Source organism: Salvelinus fontinalis, chromosome 21 (genome assembly GCF_029448725.1).
Source record: "Salvelinus fontinalis isolate EN_2023a chromosome 21, ASM2944872v1, whole genome shotgun sequence".
Lineage (NCBI taxonomy): Eukaryota > Metazoa > Chordata > Actinopteri > Salmoniformes > Salmonidae > Salvelinus > Salvelinus fontinalis.
The window spans coordinates 26,980,466-26,994,302 of NC_074685.1; positions in this window are offsets into that span (position 1 = coordinate 26,980,466).

A 13,837-nucleotide genomic window follows, 5' to 3' on the forward strand; every position below is an offset into this window, starting at 1 on the left:
AGAATAATAGTGAAGACATCAAAACCTGGAGGACAGGTCATCTGATACAGAACTCCATCACTCTCCTTCTTGGTCAAATAGCCCTTACACAACCTGGAGGTGTGTTTTGGGTCATTGTCCTGTTGAAAAACAAATGATAGTCCCACTAAGCGCAAACCAGGTGGAAAGGCGTATCGCTGCCAAATGCTGTGCAAGCCATGCTGGTTAAGTGTACCTTGAATTCTAAATAAATCACTGACAGTGTCACCAGCAAAGCACCTCCACACCATCACACCTCCTCCTCCATGCTTCACAGTGGGAACCACACATGCAGAGATCATCCTTTCACCTACTCTGCATCTCACAAAGACACTGAGGTTAGAACCAAATATCTCAAATTTGGAACCATCAGACCAAAAGACAGATTTCCACCGGTCTAATGTACATTGCTCGTGTTTCTTGGCCCAATCAAGTCTTTTCTTCTTACTGATGTCCTTTAGTAGTGGTTTCTTTGCAGCAATTTAACCATGAAGGCCTGATTCATGCAGTCTCCTCTGAACAGTTGATGTTGAGATGTGTCTGTTACTTGAACTCTGTGAAGAATTTATTTGGGCTGCAATTTCTGAGGCTGGTAACTCTAACTTATCCTCTGCAGCAGAGGTAACTCTGGGTCTTCCTTTCTTGTGGCGGTCCTCATGAGAGCCAGTTTCATCATGGCGCTTGATGGTTTTTGCGAAGTACTTAAAATTTTCCCGATTGACTGACCTTCATGTTTTAAAGTAATGATGGACTGTCGTTTCTCTTATCTTATTTGAGCTGTTCTTGTCATAATATGGACTTGGTCTTTTAAATAGGGCAATAGGGCAATCTTCTGTATACCAACTATACCGTGTCACAACACAACTGATTGGCTCAAACGCATTAAGAAAGAATGACAAGAGTGTGCAAAGCTGTCATCACGGCAAAGGGTTGCTACTTTGAAGAATATATTTTGATTTGTTTAACACTTTTTTGGTTGCTACATGTTTCCATATGTGTTATTTCATAGTTTTGATGTCTTCACTATCATTCTAAAATGTAGGAAAGTCAAAATAAAGAAACACTTTTGACTGGTACTGTAGGTCTATTGACATCAAAAGTGATGTTTGTACTGTACTTTGGCACTCTATAGAGCAGAGGTCTACTGTACCACATTATCAATGACGCTTTGTTGCCCAGTTTACCACTCGTCTTCCTGTCATTTTATGAGACATATCCCTACCATCTTCATCCACAGAGCTGCCAAGACTATGATTTGTGTTGAATCATTTCTATTTTTAACACATTTCTTAGCAAGTGACATCTTCAACCAGATAACACAAATTGGGAGAGCCATATGTATAGTGCCACACAATGCAACACTTTTGATTTTTTTACGATGGCCCATTTACAAATCAACTCAGAGTAGTGTTTCCGTCTAAATCATATTGAATGAGAGAGGGGACCTGATCCTAGTTCAGCGCTCCTACTATGAGATGTTTGGGCAAAATGGATTTTTGGTTGTGATTCTGTTTTAAAAGTAAATTAAATGACAGATGTACAAATCAAGTTTAACCTTGTTTAATTTAGTCTGAGGCTGCAGATATCTGACACATAATACCTTGAGAACTGAGAGAGTACATCTTTTTATGCAAGAAGTAATGTCACTGGGTTGGTGTGAAAGCATTGCTTAGGGGTCGTTCCATGTCAATTCAACAAGCCATGACACCAACCATCTTAGATTGTTCTTAAAAGCTTTCTGCGGTTAGAAAAATAGAAGACAAGCATTCCCTGCAACATTATTTAGTTGAAATGTAATTTGATCTCTGAAAAATTAAGCTCATTGATTGCACCCACATTGGCCCTTTTAATTTCTAAGATTCACATTATATTAAATAAATATAGTACCCAACATCGGATGTGGACCAAACTTCATCCAATGAGTAAGATATGGTCAAAAGCCACCCAGCTGCGGCTAAGAGTATTGTGTCTCCATACTATGTAATGTATTCTGTTCAGAGAAATAGGTTATTTAACCCTTTACATTCTACTAAGGGGTTCTACTAAGCTATATGGAATTGTTTTAAGAGGGTCATAACAAGGATCATTTTGCTCTTTGATTTGGAATTTTGAAGTATCAAAAAAAATATAGAGAACATTTTTTTTATGAAAAATTGTATTTGGCCTTACTGATATTAGCCCATACAAACACATTGAATAACACATTCACTACATGGAACAATAGATAGTCCCCTGAAAAAGATCTAAAGGAAGTTAGTTCTGAAGTGTCTGTCCAATATCTTAGAGATATAAGAATCAGGAAACATTAATATTTTTTTTGTATTTAATCTCTTATTATTGGCACTAAAAAGTCACCATATATACTTCCATAAATGTTTTCAACTGGTACCGATGGACCTTCGGACGATTGTTGTGAGGCCTGTGGGCGTCCTAGAGCAAAACATGTACTTGTTCGTGAAAGTGTCACCTTTCCACAGAGGGATCATATTAGTGTGTAGCCCAAACTGTTTGGACGCTACAGACAGAAGTTGGCAGATCGGCTATACCAAATTTAGACGCGTCCGAAGAGGCTTGTGGTGGTCGTAGAGCAGAACGGTGTTTGTGAGAGTCTCGTCTTTCTATAGAGGGGTCATAATAGTTCGGACGCTACAGACGCTTTTGTGAGAATCAATTTTTGGGATGTCTCATGGTCTGACAAACATCGCTCCATCTCTGTCACCTTTCACAGCAGATGCGTAAGTGGGCCATTAGCGGAAGAGGTGGATTGAGACGCATTCAATTTGTCTCAATCCACCGTTTTTTAAAATTATGCTAATTAGATTTCCATTGGGGGCACAGACATCAACTCTAGGGGGTTAAGTTGTTAGGTTTATATACTATCATACAACCTGATATTACCAGGTTGACCACTAGATGGTCCTGTTCCTGCTATTAGTTGAAAAAATTATTCCCCCTAGGTGAATTTCACCCTGGGGGATCCTGGGTTTGCTTTGATCATGTCCAAGGGAGCCGAACGATACACGCTATGACGACTTCCGGTGTATTGAGGGTGGATGTGAGATCTGAAAATATTCCTGCTTTGTGGCATTTGGCGAAGCCTCTATGTTATACTGATCGCACTATATGTCCTTGTGGGTGTAGATATGGTTGTCCTTGTTTGATAGAGCCATTGGATGTCTTTCAGCAATGTTCCTATAGTCGGATTTATTGCTGAATACACAAGGTGACACACTCGTGTGGGGCAGGGCTTCCTGCTCTGGCCCCGCCCCTCCCCCAAGGCAGGCTTTTTTTTAATGGAGGCGGACACAACCCCAAATTCACTGGGAAAAACGTAAAGAACTGACCAGACCGCAATGGCTTCAAGTGATTCCTCTCATCAACACGAATTTGACAATGGAGAATTGTTTTATGTTCTATTAGCTACATTGTGACATTCAACCATACACCTTCAACCAGAATATAGCGAAGATGATTCGAAACAGAGAGTTGGATTTAGACAGAAGCTCAGGTGTAGCCAAGCAGTGTTACATTGGGGAGAAATCAAATTATTTTTCACTTTGCTAACTTCAGTAGCTAGCTAGTAGCTAGTCTAACTACCTAGCTAAGTTAGCTAAAGAGGTACAGGTAGCCATATCTATGACTAAAAAGAGGTGTAACAATCTGAGGTCAATTGTAGATCTATTGTAGCAAGCGACTAAAGTTACAACCAGCCACCTAAAGCTGGGTTTAACAGTAAACATTAGCACATGACTGGAGTTGGCTAGTTATTCAGCTTGGCGCCTGCTTACTTGCTATGCACCAAGCCTCGCGTTTGTAACTTGTTAGCAAATGTGTAACATCAGCAACTGTAAATAATTTTGCTAGCTAGTTATGTAACATAGTTGACAAGTGTTGACATTGGTTATGATTATGACCTTGCATGCATTTCAATCTCACAAAATTATAGGAATGACGCAAGATAGGATTCCATACAGATGTAAATAACAATTATTGGCTATCCAGCAAGCTAGCTAGCTAGCTAAGGAGAAACAATAATCCAACAATTTCCTGTTGTAAATCTCTTAAAATGATAAATTGTTTTTTATAGAAAAATATTTGCCTAAGCATGCCTGATAGACATGGATGTAGCAAGTACTGTCTGCCCACCTAGATACGTATTTACGGTCTTGTCACTGTGCAAAAGTTAAGGGTTATGCCATATTTCTTTCTATTAGGCTAAATATAACTGTAATCTCTGTGCCTGTGCACATTTTTTTCCAGTCCCACAAAGAACACAACAAAGCTCTTGCGTAAAGCCCTCACTCTGTCACTCAGAAACGTATTCCAGTGTCTGCCTGCCAACTGAAAATCTTTGCAAGTGTGTGTGCAACACCCTGATCAGTTTCACCTGTCTTTGTGCTTGTCTCCACCCCCCCCCCCCCATCTTCCCCATTATCCCCGGTGCATTTATACCTGTCTTCTCTGTTTTCTGCCTGCCCTGACCCTGAGCTTGCTTGCTGTTCTGTACCTTACTGACTCTGCCCTGGATTACTGACCTCTGCCTGCCCTTGACCTGTCGCTTGCCTGCCCGCTGTTTCGTAAATAAACATTTGTTATTTCGAACTATCTGCATCTGGGTCTTATCCTGAGGTCTGATATGTTTAGGTTACCTGCTCCTCCCCCTCAAAATCATAGACTACCCTAGTCATTGGCGACTCCATTACCCGCAGTATTAGACTTAAAACGAATCATCCAGCGATCATACACTGTTAACCAGGGGGCAGGTCTACCGACGTTAAGGCTAATCTGAAGATGGTGCTGGCTAAAGCTAAAACTGCCGAGTGTATAGAGTATAGAGATATTGTTATCCACGTCGGCACCAACGATGTTAGGATGGAACAGTCAGAGGTCACCAAGCGCAACATAGCTTCAGCATGTAAATCAGCTCGAAAGATGTGTCGGCATCGAGTAATTGTCTCTGGCCCCCTCCCAGTTAGGGGGAGTGATGAGCTCTACAGCAGATTCTCACAACTCAATCGCTGGTTGAAAACTTTTCTGCCCCTCCCAAAAGATAGAATTTGTAGATAATTGGCCCTCTTTCTGGGACTCACCCACAAACAGGACCAAGCCTGGCCTGCTGAGGAGTGACGGACTCCATCCTAGCTGGAGGGGTGCACTCATCTTATCTACGAACATAGACAGGGCTCTAACTCCTCTAGCTCCACAATGAGATAGGGTGCAGGCCAGGCAGCAGGCTGTTAGCCAGTCTGCCAGCTTAGTGGAGTCTGCCACTAGCACAGTCAGTGTAGTCAGCTCAGCTATCCCATTGAGACCGTGTCTGTGCCTCAACCTAGGTTGGGCAAAACTAAACATGGCGGTGTTCGCCTTAGCAATCTCACTAGAATAAAGATTATTGCAATTATTGAAAGAGATTGTGATACCTCACATCTCAAAATAGGTCTACCTAATGCAGATAATATTCACATTTTTGGTGACTTTAATATCACATGGAAAAAAGTCCACAGACCCACTCCAAAAGGCTTTCGGAGCCATCATCGACTGAGTGGGTTTTGTCCAACATGTCTCCGGACCTACTCACTGCCACAGTCATACTCCGGACCTAGTTTTGTCCCATGGAATAAATGTAGTGGATCTTAATGTTTTTCCTCATAATCCTGGACTATCGGACCACCATTTTATTACGTTTGCAATCGCAACAAATAATCTGCTCAGACCCTAACCAGGGATCATCAAAAGTCATGCTATAAATTCTCAGACAACCCAAAGATTCCTTGATGCCGTTCCAGACTCCCTCTGCCTACCCAAGGACGTCAGAGGACAAAACTCAGTTAACCACCTAACTGAGGAACTCAATTTAACCTTGCGCAATACCCTAGATGCAGTCGCACCCCTAAAAACTAAAAACATTTGTCATGAGAAACTAGCTCCTTGGTATACAGAAAATACCCGAGCTCTGAAGCAATCTTCCAGAAAATTGGGACGTAAATGGCACCACACCAAACTGGAAGTCTTCTGACTAGCTTGGAAAGGCAGTATCGAAGAGCCCTCACTGCTGCTCGATCATCCTATTTTTCCAACTTAATTGAGGAAAATAAGAACAATCCCAAAAAATGATTTTGATACTGTCTCAAAGCTAACTAAAAGGGTTCAGGTAAGGGTTAAGTTTAGGTTTAAGGTTAGTTTGGGGTTAAGATTTAGGGTAAGGATGTCCTAAGGATCCTGGATTAAACTAACCACAAAATCAATGCTACCACTTAAAGAAGCAGTAGCCTACATTGAGTGTGCAATTTTCAATTACAGCATTATTTAACCTGCATTATTCTGCTATTTATTCTAATACCAATCATATTTACATGTTAATATTCTGATTAGAATTATGTCTCATCTTTGAACTAAATGCAATCTATTAATTTCCAATATATAAGTAGGTATCTAGCTTTCCAATAACACTATCTGATAAAATGGCTTGCACTTTGTAAAAACCCAGAGTGGATTGAGTGAATGTTGGAAAAATATCTTGGTTCCATTATAAACATAGTCATGTGAATGCAAAGAGGACTCGGACCACAAAATAGGTGAAGAGAACTGGCAAAGAGTTGAGTCCTCATTCAAAGGCAAGGGCAGTGTGAATACAAAGATAATTGAGTTATTTAGCAATTTTTCTACCCCAGAGGACTGAGATCAGTTATTTTAAAGAGGACTATATGTGAAAACATCCTAAAAGCCCTTAGGCAATTACACTGGCTTCAATTAATATTTTAAGACTCATACATTTCAGATCAGAGATCACATGTTAATGGTCTCACGATGTAAATATGAATTCCTGACATAATAGAACATGTAAGGGATTATTAAGCATTTCTAGAACTGAAACATTTAGAATTCCAGACATGGGTCATATCCCAAGATCCCCTGGAAACAACATTTATAGGCATGTCAAATCTGCCATACATGTGCCACTGTAAAATGAGTCATATATACGTGTACATACATAGAAAAACTATTACTTTCCTATTGCATTTACTGCATTTGAAAGATTTACACTTAAACTTGACTGGCAATCTCAGAGGGAATATTGGGGAGGTGTGACCGACCGGCTTGATTCGGTCGTATGTAGCATAATTTTGAAATAGTGTTTTTTAGAGCTAGAAAATGGTATAACATACACTACAGTTGAGGAACAATGGGAAAGTAATTTTGCTTTGAAAGTTGATAAACTTGCAAACTCACTTTAGAGAAAATGATCCTTGAATGTTTTGGTAAACCTACTGGTGAGCTCCTCTTTGTCTACACCCATTCAGCATTGTTCACACTCTCTTAAGCCTCGGCCACACCCATCTCCTTAAGGATTCAGATGTGAGACCATGTAGTAAACAACCAAAGTTTTCAAGACGAAATGCTGCTTTATACTTTGTCTATCAACAGTTGACGCAGTGACATCATGAACATTCTATTGTGAATGTCAACAGCAACTAGCTAGCTAACATTAAGCTATAACTAGCAATGCAAATGGCTCTGGGATACGAATAAAATTACTACATAGATCATACACGTAATGTTAGCTAGCGAGCTAGCCAGCTAACGTTTGCTAGCTACTATAGTTAACAGTACGCTTTTACTTAAAAAGAAAACAACTTTCTGGCAGAATTAGGAACGTATAATATTTGAAAATGTTGGTCTCTAGACTATCTTACCCGTATACATGGATGGACGCCTGTCCCTCTCTGTCATGGATGCCATGGTTGTCCTTAGTTTGAAGATGTAATCCAGAGACAGGTGTTTTATACAACAGCCTTCTGTGTGTTATCTTTTCGACTCCCTCTGCATATTTACAATAAAACAGTAGAAGTTTTTCCATCTCCTTAGCTATCATTCTCGAATTCCAACAGGCATTCCACTGTTTTCAAAACTCGGGTCCTCCATAAAGTGGAGAACAACACTTTGCAGTTATACTACGTGATATCTTTTTTTTTAAAGACGCGTTAGAAAGGATTACCTATAAAACACTGACCAGCTCCTGTTATAGATCGAAGCATGCAACATTGCAGACCAATCCGAACTCATCTCTCGGCATGTCCCACCCATCCGTTATCTTTGCCAATCTTATCTAGCGGGAAGGTTCTGGCCTTTTTCCATGGCTAAACTATTTTATTTAACAATTTATTCATATTTACAGATGGCATACAAGTTTGTTGTTAAGGCACATGAAAGTTCGCATTTCTGTCAAAATATGCATTTTAACTTGAAAAAAAGTTTACGTTCAAATGCCTCTCCCGTGAAATAGTAGCGCGCAACATACGCCTAGTTTCCTGAAACGAGTCACATTGTTGACATTCTGTCAAAACAGGAGACACCTTGGGAGACACTTAGAGGAAATACCAATCAATAATGATTTGTTTGAGGGAAAATTAAGAGTAGAAATACAATGCGGCTTACACTTCCCTGTTTCCTTTCCATGGGAACAAGAAAGGAATTTGTTGGAAAACCCCAGGATCCCGTTCCGTATTGCACTGTTCACCCCTAGCAGGTTTTAGAATCATAGGCTGCACAGGCAGCCCAATTACACAGGCAGCCCAATTCTGATATTTTTTTCATGAATTGGTCTTTCGACCAATCACGCCAGATCTTTTCACATCAGATCTTCTTCAAAAGACCAATTAGTCTGACTGTGTAAACGCAGTCATAGTATCTTATATAATATCAAGTCCCAGACTTTTAGCTTGATTTTGATGTGCACAAAAGAGCATGATGAGATGCACATCTGGCCTCTCCTGTTGTTTCTCATCATATAGCATGCTTCTACCTACAGACACCATTTCATGACAAAAACAAGCATTATACAGTATCTCTTCAGTTCTAGGACTGAAAATGTAAGTCTGGATAGCAGACACGTGTATGAGTCACCACAGAAATGATACAAGAACTCTACATTTATATTTATCTGTGCTAAGAATAGATTATGTAATTATATCAAAGTTACTTACATTTATGTAATTTGGCTTCGTTTTTTGGGGCCTGACTAATCTTTTTCTCTTCCCCCTCAGTTTTGGACAAGTAGTAAGTGGTTACTTCCCGACACTTGAATACGCTTTCCAAAATGATGTCTCATCTGACCAGAGGAGAGTGTGACTCAGCAGTGCATTCTCTCTCTGACAGGCCCATTGGTTTACATAAGGGCCTGGCTTTCCTCTGCTCTAAGATGGGTTGACTCATTATGATGGCCCAGGGCCCCATGCTTTTACTGAGGGTGTGGGTTGACAAGATGCATGTCATAATAACTATATATACAGGCCTAGAGAAAGAGGGGGGAGATCCTTAACATTTCCTGCAATTCAAAGGATGATCATGTTAAAGTTTTGTCAAAAAAACTTTTGTCCTAAATCAAGTCATTTATGCATTATTTCCACACCGCCCAGCAATTCTATGTTCAGTGCCATTTAAACACACTACTGTAAATCGCTCTGGCTGACTAAATTGTAAAATGATAATGAGCTTCACAGAGAAAAGTATAGGTATATTGATGTATCTATTGCTTGAACAATTTCCATATCTCTACGGAAGACTATTTCTTTCATGGTTGCATTGTGGGTAAAACTCACAGTAGTGTCCTTGGTTTCTCTATGCTTTAAGAATGCTCTTTAGCTATTAACCTGCAGACTACTGGTATGCTGTTCTTTAACATACAATATTCATTGATACTGTATCGGTCAACACTAAATGCTGAGATGAGGGTCAGTGCACTCCTCACCACAAACTGTCTGCTTTGTTATGTTTTGCATTAACATTTTAGTCATTTATAAGCCGCTCTCATCCAGAGCGACTTACAGTTAGTGCATTCATCTTAAGTAGCTAAGAAAAACAACTGCATATCCCAGTCATACTAAGCACATTTTCTTGTCAATTAAGTAGCTATCAGCAGTGTAGTCAGTGTTATTTAGAAAAGTCAAGAGCAAGTGTTAGTTCAAGAAAGGCAAGGGTTATCATTTTCAAGAAAGGTACGGGGGGGGGGGGGCTGTGTCATTAATCAAGATACTCTTTGAAGAGGTATGTTTTCAAAAGATAGGCAGGGACTCTGCTGTCCTAACATCAGGGTGAAGCTTGTTCGACCAATAGGGTGCCAGGACAGAGAAGAGCTTTGACTAGGATGAGAAGGAGCTGACACCTCGTAGGGGTGGAAGGACCAAGAGATGCCGTTATGTTATATATGTGAAATAGCATACAGACTAAATAAATGTATGAACAGTGAATTCTGCTCCTCAGATCTAAAGCTCCTCAGATACAGGTACTTAATAATCTACAAGCGCTCTACTATAGTATACGGCAAATTAAGAATGTTTTTGTAACATGCACTGCTACTCTATAGGAGGGCTCTCATACTCTGGTAGAAACCATGTTGTTTTTTCTCAATCAGGCACAATCAGGGTAGGCACCTGCACTAGCAATCAATCCTCTATTACATCTTATGCTGTTAGCTATATGAGGAACTGGCATCGGTTTATTTTGCCGTACGTTAGCTGTCAGTCAAACTTCGCAAAACTGAAAAACGAAATTTACCTCGACGGTAAAACCACTTTTATTTTATTTGAAATGTTTTACCTTAAGAGATGGTAATAGGCGCTTCCGTAGCCCCTAGTGGATGGTAGGAAATTGATATAGAAATAAAATGATACTCCATTCCATCATTTCACCATTTCAAAAACTCCAAAATACGCTGTAATCGACTAGAGTATGGGCTGATAATACCAATAATTTGCCCATAATAAGGAAGCAAGAGGAGGCCTATATGCCAACCAGCTCTCACAGTCTCAGGTCAGAATTAGACGTTCAATCATGTTTCTCAAAGGTCAAATTTCAATGTTGTTCTAGATGTTAGATTTCTAAGTATTTAAGGTAAGTTTAGGCATTAACTCCAAATTGTTAAGGTTAGACATTAACGCTGATTGGTTAAGGTAAGGGTTAAGGTTTGGGATAAGCTTAAAACAACTTTCTATCACAGGATTCAAACTTGCAACCCTTGGAATCAGAGGCAGATGCTTATGCCCATCCACCATCCCTGTCCACAATGCCAAAGCAAAACTGAAACCTACTTGATGGTAACAGAACTCACTGTTGCCCCGAGTGGACGGTTTCCATGTCATCTCCCGACATCCTCAGACATGGATAGACATGGAATATTGACTTGTATCACGGGTGACCAGGCTGTTTATGCTAGTTATAATCAGAATCTAAGACGTGGTTGACTGCTATTCTGGGTAGAAAGAACACAACCCTAAAAGCACCAACATACAGTATTTCGAGCCCTAAAAGCACCAACATCGGTGATTTTTTACCTCAATTTGAAAATGACACTTTCTGCCAAACAGTAACACTTTTTATTTTATTAACCTTTTCTAAAATAAGTAAATGGTTTAAATCCCCCAAAATAAGATATACAGAATTTCACACATTTATAGTCAAATTTGATGTTTAAAAATGTACATTTTTGTATGTTTTTCATGTTTAATATTTTTTTATCAATTTCACCCATAGCAACATGAAATGTTTCTGTTATTTATTTAAAGTGTTTCTGTGATACTCAGGGGCTGATACATTGGCGATTGAGCTAATCTAAAGTACCGGTAAGACCTAAGTGTCACGTTCGTCGTCAGGGTGGAAATGACCGGACCAAGGTGCAGCGTAGTGAGTGTACATTTCTTTTTATTTTGAATGTCGCCAACAAAAACAAGAAACAACAGAAACGAACGTGAAGCTGACTAGGGCTATACAGGGCCACTAACACAGACAACTACCCACAACCAAGGTGGAAAAACAGGCTGCCTAAGTATGATTCCCAATCAGAGACAACGATAGACAGCTGTCCCTGATTGAGAACCATACCCGGCCAAAACATAGAAACATAGAAATAAAGAAACTAGAATGCCCACCCTAGTCACACCCTGTTCTAACCAAAATAGAGAATAAAAGCCTCTATGGTCAGGGCGTGACAGTACCCCCCCCCCCCCCACCCCCCCCCAAGTAGATGTCCGGGTGGGCATCTACTTCGGTGGCGGCTCCGGAGACCCCGCTCCACCTCTGGCTCCCCCCACTTTGGTGGCGTCTCTGGACTGAGGACCCTCGCTGCAGGCCCCAGACTGGGGACCCTCGATGCAGGCCCCAGACTGGGGACCCTCGCTGCAGGCCCCGGACTGGGGACCCTCGTTGCAAGCCCCGGACTGGGGGCCCTCGTTGCAGGCCCCGGACTGGGGACCCTCGCTGCACCTTGGTCCGGTCATTTCCACCCTGACGACGATCGTGACACTAAGATAAGCACTGATGGGCGTTATAGGCGATATGGGCACTGGTGCCATCAGAGTTTTATCTTTAACTTTGGAAAAGCTATGGGTTATCAACTCAGTTCCAATTGTATCTGAAAGATGAGACTCTCAACTTGATTTGGAGAATGGAATCTAAATTATTATTTACATTTGTTTGTTATTTTTGTGTGGCTGCCTCAACCCCCAGGGGCTAAATCTGGGTGGCTCCATATCTATATCTTTTCAGGGTACACACATTTACTTGTGCCAAATTTGGTGCTTTTATCACAAAGTTTACTATTGAGTCCACAATGTCAGCTCTAGTATACAAAAGAGAGTTTATTTTTCATTCCTCCATATTGACACAGAAATCCTCATAAATTGTGTTTTCATGTTGGTAACTAGTTGCTTAACAATGTCCTACAATTTCAGAAGGATAAAAAAAATATCTTGGTCAAAATGTAACCTTGTTGGTGCTTTTAGGGTTAATTGAAGAACACAGGGGCCCCTCCCTTCATTCATCTCAATGTCCCTGTTTTCCAGGTACAGTAGAAAACCTACTGTCGCACCCTGATCTGTTTCACGTGCCTTTGTGCTTGTCTCCACCCCCCTCCAGGTGTCGCCCATCTTACCCATTATCCCCTGTGTATTTATACCTGTGTTCTCTGTTTGTCTGTTGCCAGATGGTCTAGTTTTGTCAAGTCAACCAGTGTGTTTTTCCGTGCCCCTGCTTTTTCCAAATCTCTGTTTTTCTAGTCCTCCCGGTTCTGACCTTTGCCTGCCCTGACACTGAGCCCGCCTGCCTGACCATTCAGCCTGCCCTGACCTCGAGCCTGCCTGCCACTCTGTACCTCCTGAACTCTGACCTGGTTTATGATCTTTTGCCTGTCCACGACCATTCTCTTGCCTGCCCCTTGTTTATAATAAATATCAGAGAGTCTAACCATCTGCTTCCCATGTCTGCATCTGGGTCTCGCCCTGTATCATTATACCTACAACAGTAACCATTAGTACAATAGAACATTTTAACAGCTATTTCAGATCAGTCCATTTTCATCTGTGCAGCCTCCTCATCTGCCCCCCATCATCCTTGAAAAGTGCCTTTGGTTCCTACGTCTCAAGCACAGCTCACAGGTCTCAGCCTCCCCTGTCACGACAGGAATCAGGAGAGGGGCGTTCTGAGGAGAGACAGGTGGATACAAACACACCACCTCGGACGACACCAGTGACAGATTGAAAGCGGGTGATAGTTGCCATGGTAACCCTACCTTGTTTGCACCAACGAATAGCTTGGATTTACCCCACCTGCTGTCTGAGAAGACAGCCCTGGACAGAGTGACGGACTCAGAGACTCCCTCCTATGTTTGTGTCCAACCGGTGTCATTATGAGCACTCCATTCAGGCTGTCAGAGATTTTTTTACAACATTTTCAGAACAAAGAGGTGTTTTGGAGGTGGACAATAATTGGAAAATGGTTGTTGAAGATGTAAACTGAGTGAGGATAATAAATGAATGGTAAATATGTC